Raw genomic sequence first — 12,272 nt, 5'->3', positions numbered from 1 at the left:
AGGAAAGGGAGAAGAGGGACAAGCAGTCAGATAAATTACTACTCAGTAAGCAGTAAGTTAAATTAGTACTCAGATTTTGGACATTGCAAGTTCTTGGCCCTGATCAACACCAGGTGGTAGTGATTTGCAAGCTGCTATCTTAAAATGTAGGTTAAAAGGGGGCATTTAAGACAAAGTAATGACTCAGCTAATTTTTAATTAAAAGAATTAATACAGTACTTGAATTAAAGGCTTAGTTTGAACACATCCTAAGTCAGCTCTGAGCTAGACAAGTTACATTAGAATGCCAGGCTACATATTGTCACCAAAGTAAACCAGAATATTAGCTTGTATACAGTTTATAGTATAAAGTGTATTGATAGTCTTCCAAAATATAGAGACTTCCACAGACAGTTGGTTTTAAAATTATAGAACTATAACCTCAAATCCAAAAAAGAAAAGAAAATCATAACCAAAAGTCTAGCCTTTACTAAAATCATTTCAACAAAGGGAGAGTCAAACAGAAAATGTTAACAGAAATACTGTAGTTGTTTAGGAAGACAGAACACTCTACTTGTATTATGTGAAATAAGGTTAAAGCATATGCTATACCACGTAATACTTCTGTTTCATTTACTATTAACAGCTGTATACCATGTCCATCACATTATCTTCTTTTTTTGAAGGTGGAACTGTTCAGGGAACAGAGCAAACAATGCCAGAATACAGGTCCTAGTAAGGCCTATTCTCTCTCTCTCTCTCTCTCTCTCTCTCTCTCTCTCTTTGTTGTATTAATAATATAAAGATAATCAAGTTGCTGAGCTTTCCCTTAGTAGCAGACATCGAAGCAGAAGGGAGGTGAGTACTGAGATCCCACTGTGAGGAGGGGAAGCTGACAAAGGAAGTTCTTTTTAACAGTGTGGAATTCATGTGTGGAACTCACTGTCAGCTTGCATAGCATCGTGTGATGATTTAGCCTCAATTAAACAGGGACAAGACAAATTCTTGGAGGTGCATCCATAGCTATTGAGCACAGGAGTTCGGGGTACAGCCTCTGAATCAGAACTTGCTAGACCTTAAATGCTGGAGGCTGCAAGTGAGGGAAAAAACCCTGGTCATACCCTGTTCACTCTCCCTTTCAGCATGCACTCTGCCACTGTCTGGGAGAGTATACTGAGTCAGATGGACCTATGACCCAGTAACTGGCAGCTCTTGTGTTCTTAACTGAGGCACAGAGAAGGGATGCAACACAACTAAGGCCACTCGATTGGTGGCACAGCCTGGAATACAAGTGCAAGTCTCCAAAGTCCCAACTCCAGGACTACATCCTTTAGTCCAGCGGTTCCCAAACTCTGACAGATTGCGCACCACCAATTTAAAATGATATGACCTTAAGTACGACCAGCAAATTTCTCAGTTCACCCTTAAGTGCCACCAGCAAATTTTTGTCATATAATTATAATAAGTCTGTTAACACGTACCCCTGACAGTTTGTCTGCGTACCACTGGCGGTATGCATGCCACAGACTGGGAACTGCTGTTCTAGTTTGCGGCACTTTGATACAATATAAGCTTGTGTTGCATTCATGTAAAGAAAAACACATGATAGGTCCTGGAAATAAGTAACAATGCGCACAGTACATAGTTCAGACTCAGTCTGTCTGTACATGCATCTCCCGTCTCACACCTGCACCTGTGGCTACGAGATTTTTGGGCTGCAGTAATGTCTACCGAAGGTCACAGCACTAAACTAGCATTTCCCAAGTAATTGGGGATCAACACAGTTTAATGAGCATGGGATGACTGGTTCCCTTTATCCCAGCTTGTTTATACCATGGTGCATTACTAAATTCTTTGCCATGCATTATGTAAGCATAAATATTCCTTGAATGCAACATTAAACATTCCCTGTATTTAATATTTCACACTAACCTTAAATTTCATCAGATACTTCAATTGCAGGGAGACTCCTGGGTGGTTTTTGTTTGTTTGGTTGTTTGGTTGGTTTTGTTTTTTGTTACTTTTTTTTTGCTCAGAATAATAAAAAATCTTTTTAATATTGTAGGTTCCGCTGAGCGTTCTTCATTAGTGGTGATAAATTGGATTGGTGACATTGCTGATGCTTCTAATAGTCCCTGCACATACATGACTGTCACCTATTCCCTAAGTCTAAAATGTTCTAATAACAGTTACTGTTTTCCCTCCAGCCCAATGAAACAAGCAATCAGCTTCAGTTCTTCCACATTCAACTTCAGTTAGGTTTGGCAAAAGTGAAGTGTGTGTACATTTGTGCACACCTTAAGTGGGAATTTATTCTCAACAATGGTCATATAATTTCTCCAAATTCTTTAGCATAGACAGATAAGGTTCCTTGGGTGAATTTGATACCTTTTATTAGACCAACACAAATAGTTGGGGAATAGTAATTAAGCAAGCTTTTGGGTTCCAAAACCCTTCGTCAGGCTAAGGAAGTCTCAGCAGTCGGTGTGTGCTATTCCTTGATGCAATGAAAAGTAAAGAAGCCGGGGGCTGGGCTGGGGAGTCAGTTGCCAGACAAATTATAATGTGTCAAAAATCCAATGTCTATGTTTAGTCCATGACCTCTAGTATCCAGGAGGTTGATGAAATTGAGCTCATAGGCTCGTCTCTGGGAAGTTTTGTGTAAGTTACCCTTGAGGATCAGGACTGAGAGATTGGAGAGAGAGTAGCCCTCCTGTGAAAATTTGCCCCCACCGGTAATTGGGTGTTTCTGTCTTTGATAGATGTCCGGTGTGCGTTCATTCTGGTGCACAGTTGTTGTCTGGTCTCTCCTACATATCTTCTGTCAGGGCATTTGGTGCATTGGATGAGGTATATAACATTCCTGGAGGTGCAACTGTAAGATCCAGGGATGCTGATGGCTCTGTTGTGGGGTGTAGTAATTGTGGGGGTGGTGGAGCTGTGTTGGCAGGTTTTGCATTTCTTGTCCTGGCACGGTCTGGATCCTTTTGGTGTGTTCTGGGCTTGAGAAAGTTTGCTACTGGTGATGAGGTTGGCGAGGTTCACTGCTTGTTTGAAGGCTAGGATGGGTGGCTTTGGGAAGATCTTTTTAAGAATAGGGTCTCTTTCTAGTATGGGTTGCAATTTTTTAAGGATTTTCTGTACAGGTTCAAGGGAGGGGTGATGCGTCATAACCAGCGGTGTACAATTGGTGGGGGGTTTTCTTCTGTACTGCAGCAGTTCTTCATGTGGTATCCGGGTGGCTTTTTCAAACATGACATCTATCTCTCTGGAGGAGTGTCCTTGCTGGGTGAAAGCCATTTTAAGATTGGTGAGTTGGCAATCCCGGGTGTTCTCTCAGTAGAAATACGGTGGTATCTGAGGGCTTGGCTGTATATCACAGCTTTTTTGGTGTGTTTCGGGTGATTGCTGGTTCTGTGCAGCTATGTATGTTGGTCTGTGGGTTTCTTGTATACTGTGGTCTGTAGTTTACCCTTTTAGATACTGATCATTGTGTCTAAAAAGGAGATGTTGGTGCTGGAGTATTCCAAAGAAAGTCGGATGGAGGGATGGTGATTGTTGAATTTCTGATGGAACTCAATCAGAGATTGCAGGTTTTCAGTCAAAATGATGAAGATGTCATTGATGTATCTTAAGTATAGCAAGGGTTTGATGGTGCAGTTCTTGAGAAAGTCTTCTTCCAGGTGGCTCATAAAAAGTTTGGCATACTGTGGAGCCATTTTAGTGCCCATAGGTGTTCCCTTCATCTTGAGGAAGTGTTGATTATTAAAAGTGAAATTGTTGTGTGTGAGGATGAAGTGTATAAGCTCAGTAATATCTTTGGGTCTGTATTCTGAGTTGTAATCTTGTTCCTGTAGATATGTAAGGCAGGCTTGGATGCCATCCTGGTGTGGGATGTTGGTATATAGGTTGGCAACATCCGTGGTGGCTAGGAGTGTGTTGCTGGGAAGGTGGTCTATGTTTTTAAGTTTCCGTAGAAAGTCTGTAGTGTCTTGTACAAAACTTGCTCTGTGGGTGACCAGCGGTTTTAGGATGGATTCAACAAAACCTGATATTTCCTCAGTTAGGGTCCCATGGTTGGATATGATAGGTCTGCCAGGGTTCCCTTTTTTGTGGATTTTAGGGAGCATGTAAAAAGTCCCCGGGTTAGGTAGTGGGGGAATCAAGGTCTGTAGTTTTTCTTGTAGTCTTGATGGAAATGATTTGATGGTATTGTTGAGTTTTTTGGTGAAAAGGGGAGTAGGCTCTTCTTGAAGTTCTTTGTAGTAGGTGGTGTCAGACAGCTGTCTCTTGGTTTCCTTTATGTAATCCTCACGGTTTAGGATGACTATGGCTCCTCCTTTATCTGCGGTTTTATTCCTATGTGGTGGTTAGATCTTAGAGATTCTATGGCGTTTTTCTCTTTTAGAGAGAGGTTGTTGTGGTGGCGCGTGTTACTGATTACTTCATTGTTCATTCTTTCCCTGAAGCAGTCAATTTAGCAGTCAAGGTAAGGGTTTCGTCCACTGTGAGGTGTCCAATCTGATGTTTTTGGCGACTTTTTGACATTGCTCCTTTCCTGAATGTTGTCAGAGGATGAGTTGTTGTTGGGAGTGGGTTCAGTTTGGTCGTGGAAATATTCTTTGAGGCACAGGCGTCGGAAGAATTCTTCTAGTTCTCCACATTGAAGTATTTTATTAGGGTATTTTTCTGGACAGAAATTTAGGCCTTTAGAAAGGACAGATTTTTTAGTTATGGTAAGCGTATGCGTGGAGAGATTGATAATATTTGTGGGTTTGTTGCTGCTTGCAGTTTCATCGAGTCTGAGGTTGGAAGGTCGTAAGGTGTTGGTGTTGTTCCTCTGATGGTTGTTTTGTGGCTGGGGAGCTTGTTCTTGGAGTAATTTGTTCCATTTCTTCTTTTTATATTGTATGAATACTGTAGAAAGGTTTTCATAGTCTCTTTGTATCCACTGTATATTGTCAGGGAACCTGCATGAAAAGTAAAGAAGCAACTAACTCCCCAGCCTAGCCCCTGGATTCTTTGCTTTTCATCCCATCCAGGAAGAGCACACACCAACTACTGCGACTTCTTTAGCCTGACGAAGGGTTTTGGAACCTGAAAGCTTGCTTAATAACTCTCCTCCAACTATTTGGGTTGGTCTAATAAAAGATATCAAATTCACCCAAGGAAACTTGTCTGTCTATGTCCTTAGACCAACACAGCTACAACCTAAGCCCCTGTTAGCATAGCCATTTCTTTTTCAGCTATCTGGGGCTGGAGTTCATTTTCAATGTGTAGAGAGGCACAGTAACATACCTCTGGGGCAAGAATAATTGAGCTACTCTCCTTACTCCTAAAACATTGCTTCTTGACTTAAGGCATTTGTTTCCAAACTCTGGTAGATCAACTTTGGTCTGTACTTTATGCAGGTCCTAGTATTGAACTCCTCATTTGGGCAAAAAGCTCAGCAGAGTCCACGAGTGTCTTTCCCGAGAAAAGATTTCACAATTTCCCCCCTCTCCTTTTCCGGGATCGATTCCATGCCGTTTCTCTTATTTTGACATCTGAATGTCTGGCCTTGTTAAAAAAAAAAAAAAAAATCAATGGGAGCTTTGAGTTCAGAGTGGCCAGGAGGATTTCATCTGGTGTCAAACAGGTTTCTTGAGAGCAATGCACTTATTATCCCTGTTGTTTCCAGTATCACCGACCTTCCTTCTCCTCCTCAAAAACCCATACATGCATAATTCAGCTTGGAGACACTGGGAAATAAACGCATCCTCTAGTGTATCCCAAAGTGTTTCTTTTTTCTTATCAGCACCACAATGATAGCGCAGTGATAGCAGCTTAGTAAGAGCAGCCCCAGTGATGCCATTCACAGCTACGGAGGTGAAGGTTGCACGTTTATTTTGGAAAACAATGATGCAGTTAATGATAGCACTTGACTTTTGCCCTTCCCTTCCCTGGATTTTTAGGGAGGCTGCTTTGCTTGGCTTGTAAAAAACTGTGTCATTTGTTTTAAAGGTCAAAAGACTTGCATTATGATTTTATAATCACTGGTAATGGTGAATGAAATAATTGCAGCATCATTTTAGCTCATTTAACTCATCGCTTCACGTTCCCATTAGCACCATTAACTCTATCCTAGTGTGTGTCTACAAAGCCATCCCTCCTATTCTACTAGTAGAGAGGGATATTGTCACAACCAAATTAAGTAGTGCCCATGTCACAAACAAGTAATAACCATTTAAAACAGTTTTTTTTTCTGCACTAGGTTAACTAAGGGTTAACAATAATGATAATAACCGCTTTTCTCTGCGCATGTCAAAAAGAAATTTATTGCTGCGCCACTAACAGAGATAAACACTTTTGCCTTCTTTGCTTTATATAAATCATTATAACTGGTCAGAGAAAACAGGGAGTAACCCTGTGAAATAACACCCTAGCAAAGACTGCTAGATAATTGGCGATTCTGATTAGATTTATGACGTGGCGAAAAACAATTGGCTATCATACAAACAAAACCCGCTTACATTTTTCGCAAAGTCGAATACAACTCTGCCCAAAAGTTGGAGTAAATCTGACAATTTGATCAGTTGTCAGCGTCTTCCTGCCGCGACCTCCCTGGCGTACCCTTGCCCCGCATGCCCGATAAGCTGACCGCTGGCCCGTATATATATATCTGCAGAATAACTGAACAACGATCTCTAAGCTGTAACTAAGTATCTCTGACCTCCATCTTACACCACCTTGACGTGAGTAAACAACCTTGCTTTGCAACGGATAAGCGTCCGCCTAATTAATTCCACTCCAAGCATCACAAGTACCCGCCTAACGGCCTTCTAAGGCCCCGGACCCTTATCTGCCCGGGTGGGAGTCAGGGAGAGCTGCTGGCCGGCTGCCCTGGGTCCCGACAGATATGAACAAAAACTTGTGATCCAGACCTTTCTAAAAGCCTTCTAAGACTGCTCTTGACTAAATCTGAAGATTGCTGTTCAGACCTATCTCTGTGACGTGGGCTCAGCTTGTGTTGTGTGGATTGAGGAGATCACTTTTAGTCCGCACTAAAAACAAGCAAATTTTAGTGAGTGAGGGAAATGCAATGCTTTTCTAAAACATCTTTATTTTGGTTCCTCAGTGGACTCTGAACCTGCAAGTTGAATGCTAAAATTCAAATCAAGCCTTTCAGTCTCTTGCAGGTTTTCTTACTTTTGCCTCTAATTAAAAAAACACAAAGTTTGGAGTTGGATTTTCAAGTTCCCCAAAGCCCAGATACGTTTGCGTCTGGTATTTCAGTTCATCCCTACCTCTGCATCTATAATAGATTTTTTGTTCCCCCTCATGCTCTGTATCTTGGGGGTTTTCTATTATGGAATATCACCTTAATAACTGAGCACCTTTTGCGGAAAGGCTCTTTTGTATTTTGGAGATCAGCAACCTATTAAGGTTTATGCCCGGGAATGCTGCAGTTCAGCCACCTCGACCTGTCCTGTCTGCCATAACTTAAAAACTCATGGCTTTTCTTAAACAGGATGCATTTATTAACATGTTGCAAACGGTGATGAAAACAGGCTTCCCTCAAAGCCCAAATTTGTATTTTATTCCTCTTTTTTTAAAAGGCATCATACTTTGTCTAGAACTATGTGCAGCAGGCAGAGACATCTAGCTGTTGAATAATATACTACTATCAAACGTCCTATACAAGCAGGTGAGTTTGAGGGTCCTTCACTTGGCTGCTAATGGTGTGATCTCCTCTCCTCATCCTAGTAAATATAACACATGTAAAAAGAGGATCTTATCCTCTAACTGCTTACAGATCGGGTCATTGACTTCCATAAATTAATGTTTATATGAAATGCTTAAAAAAGATTATTTTAAATTCCAACATTCCCCAGTTCTTGTTTTGCAATCTCCTCCAGTCGTCCAGCTTACTGAAAATTTAACCTCAAATGAATGGATAGAGAATAAGCTTTGTTCAAGTATGATAAGAAATTACTTTTAATGCAAATGGGGCCCTTTTATACAAAAATGAGTTGATGCCAAAGCAAAATTATTATTCAAGTCTGCCAAGGCACACAAGCACAGCTTTGCCAGAACAAATGTAGTATGCCTCACTATCTCAGGGTTACTTGCAAGTATTTCCATGTGTGTACACCAGCTAATAGGTTTCCAAAGTCATGACCATTTGCTGCACACATGCATGTACATCCATGTTATATAAAAATAGGACTTGTTTATAGAGAGGTTTTAGTAGTGCAGATATCACAAAGCAACAAAGTCATCTGCATCTGCTTCCTCAGCCTGACAAAGGGTATTTAAACCCAAAAGCTTGCTAGGAAGAAGTTTTCCAACTATTTGAGTTGATCTAATAAAAGATATCAGATTTACCTAAAGAACCTTGTCGCCTGTGTCCTTAGACCAACATGACTACGACCAACACCTCTGAGATAACTTGTGGTCTGCTTCACAGATGGAGGAAAAAGCACTGGTAATTCATTTTAAAGGTGAACACAAGAAGCTCTATTCACAGTCATTTTACATTGTGCTTTTAATCTTCTTGTGGGCTGAGAGAGAGGCAGGAGCCTCAGTGCTCAATGAGGCTTCCCTCTGATGCACCAGGAGGATCAGTCTAACTCATGGCACTTGCAGTGAAGTGCCATGAGTAAGACCTGAGAGCTGCCCTTCTCTCTGCACCTCTATAGTTCAGCTGGGCACTCTTTGCATGGATGAACCTGTCCTTGGAAAGCTGTGATTTGTACTGGTATATAGTAAAAGCCTCACCCCCCTCTGACTAAAACAAGGTCTATGGGTAAAGTACGGCACCACCAGATTAACTAAAACTACTAACAGTTGGAGCCTAAATGGTTCATGGGTATATTGCTGGCATCCTCCTTACTCTCAGTTTTACCCTGGAAAATCCTAAATCAGATTTGCCTGAAGTGAGCTATCTCTGGAAGCTGAACCTCTTTAATAGAAATAACGTTGATAGCTCCAATCAGAAATATCGGAATGGCTCTCTGTACCTCAGTCTACTGATTTCTATTAAATCAGTATTGAGTAGCTCAGCTCAGTTTTGTGGGAAGTATATGCTCATTCCTAATGGGGAAGCTGTGGTAGACCCTTTTATTCAATGAAGTACAAGAAATGCAGAAGCCTGGTATACTGTTGGAAATCTGCACAAGCCATGAAGAGAATGTGGCATTGATTTCAGTTGTTTTGAGTCACTGTTCATTTGTCATGCACAAACACAACATGTTTTCCATTGCTCCATTGCATCCTGTCTAGCAGTAGAAGTTGAATGTAAAGTCTCATCTCTGGCATCAAAATTCAGACTACGTTACAAATAGCACACTTTTCTAACTGTCCTGTGGCTCCTTTCTCATCTGTGTCTGTTAAGAGCTGGCAGAGGAAGCCATTTGCAGGGCACAACATCTTTTTTCGGTCCAATAAAACCAGCAGCTATTCTCTACATTCTTAAGCGCTGCCTATTGGAATTGTTGTTTTTTTTTTTTCTATTGGCTGTTTCCATATGTGCAGCGACCCAAGATATGATCGTGCTTTGGGTAACTAAATCGGAGGGAGGCAAAATGACCACTCAGATGCTTTTCCTGGCCTGGGGTTGATCAGTCACCAGCCTTCTCTAAATACTATCAGTCACAGTTACCCCAAAGGAATAGTTCTGTTAGATAAGTGCTCCCCTCTCCCTGTAGCATCCTTCCCACATAGTACCCAAAGAAGACGATATGGAAACCTCAGTGATGGAAACCTCAGCTACTACATTTGGAGGATTTTTCTGGCCACTTAGTATTGTTCTGACCAGTACAACGGACCACAGTGGTGACCTATTACGAAGTCCTTATTCTTATTCTTATTTATATTACAGTGGCACCTCGAAGATGGAGGAGGAGGAAGGAGGCCCCGTTGTGCTGGATACCATCCAAATGTATAGTAATAGAAAGTTCCTTCTCAATACCGTATACATAAGGGCAAACAAGCCCGGGAGGGGAAAAGTCCTTGAAAGGAAAAGTGACTTGGCCAAAGTCATATAACAATAAATGCAGATCACAAATCCAGATCCTGTGATCCTGCCTACATTCTGCACTGCTGTTATGGCTTTCCTTTAGAATACCATTATTTTTTAACACAAAATCTTTCCTTATTTTACAATGAAAGAAAGTGAAGAACTAAAATACAGTTAAAAAAAAAAAAGGTTGGTCATTCTGAATTCCTGTTAATAAAATAAAATAAAATAAAAAAAACAAAAAAACAGAAATTACAATGATGCACCCTATCTGATTGATGAAAACTTCTCTTGATTTCATCCAAATTCTTTGGCGAGACAAAGAAGACAGTTTTTTTGTTGTTTTTTTTTGCTTAAAGATTTGTGGTGCATGTCTATACTTTTATAAAATTCCTTTCAAGCTCTATTTAATATGCAGCAGAATTATTGTACTTGCTATATATCAACTTTAAATCTGCTTCAATACAACCTTAAATGCCTTTCTGCAGTATATCACTTCGTCAGTCTAGCTTAACTAGAGCTGCTTTATCATTTTTTATTGCCCCCATAAAATCTAGAAATTGATCACTTTCATTTGTCTAGCAGTAATTTTTATTACTTAGGCTTTTTTTAAAGTACTTGTCAATGAGATACAGTACTTGCACAGAGTACATTTTTCAGCTCAACATTATATTTTTATTTCATTTTATTTTAGACAGAATGCATAACATTCATCTAAATAATAACTATGGTATTTCAAATGAGTGTATTATGAATATAATTAGAATGGATATAAACCTACTTCGTCCATCAAGATTCCTATATTTTGTTGCCTGCATCTAAGTGTATGGCATCTTTCAAGTAAGCTTTTAATGATAACTCACATTGTGCTTTTAATGCTGCACATAACATCATATCACAACATGGGGGAGGGAGGGAAATTAGTTTCTTGTCATTTTTATGTTTTAATTTCAATTTTTTAGAGCTGTCTAGATTTTTCCTTGGAGTGAGTTGTACCAGAACTTTTTATTCCCCCCCACAACCTTAGGCATATAGAAATTGCCATATTAGATCAGGCCGATGATCTATCTAGTCTAGTAGTCTGCCTGTTTCCTAGACTCGTAAGAGGAAAATGTAAAATATGATGCTACATGTTATGGAAATGTCTGTTCACTGGGAGAGATTCTTCCTAACCCGCTTCAGTTTTAGTTTAGTGTGTGCCCTGTAGCATGAAGATTTATAGCCTTCCCCAAAAAATGGAGATACCGTTGTTTAATTCTCCCCTTCCCTTCCCTCATTGGAGATATCAGTTCTAGTCTAGGTCCTGCTGCCTTTCTTGATTTTCCTCAGACAAGTCATTGCACCTTTCTGTTCCTTGATTTCCTGTTCTGTTATTATCCTGACCTTAGGTTAAAGTCTTGAGGACCTACAAATCAAATATACAATTTAAGATCTAGACAGTATTGGATTTAAAGCATATTTTAATTCTTAATATTGTACCTGCAGATGTTCACACCATTCATCTAAATGTCCAGTTCTTTGGTAATGCTGAACATCTCTTCGCCCCACTGATGTATTGTGGCTCTATGTTCCATGCTCTAATTGTATACTATGTAAGAATTATTTTTTTTGTTTTTAATCAGTGAAAGTGAACTGTTACTTTCCAGAAATCTTAGGGACTGAATGTGGCACTGGGTAGGGAGGCAGCTTTGCATTTCAACTGATGTGTGAAATTGTGTGTTTACAGTCAGCATTCGTATTAAAACATCCAATTAGGTTTTGCACTGTTTCCATTAGTAGTGCTAAATGTGAACTTATGTACATGAGAAATTTCCAATTGCTTGTATACTGCAGAAGATGCCCTTCTTAACAGTAAAGTGTATATGCTTTCTTTAATCCAGTAGCCCAAGAACTAAGAGGACAAAAGAGAGCCTGGAGTAATCACTACTTTGGAGTTTTATTTTTAAAACATTTTGCATATGTTTGTATTAATTTGTATTAGAGCTGGACCAAATCTGAAAAATTCCATTCCTTTTTAGCCAGAGCAGGGTAGGAGCAGTTGAAAACTTCCCGAGGGTTGTGCTTTCTAGTGCAGTACAGGTTTTAGTGATCCTACAAACCCCAGGAATTAGGATACATTTCCCTGAGCACCATCCACAGATACTTTATTTCGTAACTACCTACCAATAGGAAAAAGAGGTAGTTAGCTTTGTATTTTTAATTGGTGAGCCTATAAGGTGCTGCCCTGCCCTGCCTTCTGCCTAACTATCCAGAGGTAGAAATTGAGCACTGCTGGAGTTAGATGGATGGATGT

At 40.2% G+C, this 12,272-nt stretch overlaps 1 long non-coding RNA gene across 1 annotated transcript; it reads left to right on the top strand.

Annotated features, from left to right (window-relative positions):
- Positions 1–6,506: 6,506 nt before the first annotated feature.
- Positions 6,507–11,738, top strand: LOC132244240 (uncharacterized). The gene is made up of 3 exons (XR_009455832.1): positions 6,507–6,713; positions 7,578–7,666; positions 9,842–11,738. It is a non-coding gene; the product is annotated as an uncharacterized LOC132244240 (long non-coding RNA).
- Positions 11,739–12,272: the final 534 nt, after the last annotated feature.

Source organism: Alligator mississippiensis, chromosome 11 (genome assembly GCF_030867095.1).
Source record: "Alligator mississippiensis isolate rAllMis1 chromosome 11, rAllMis1, whole genome shotgun sequence".
NCBI lineage: Eukaryota > Metazoa > Chordata > Crocodylia > Alligatoridae > Alligator > Alligator mississippiensis.
The sequence above is the reverse complement of the archived record's forward strand: the minus strand, read 5'-3'. Positions and strand labels throughout refer to the sequence as shown.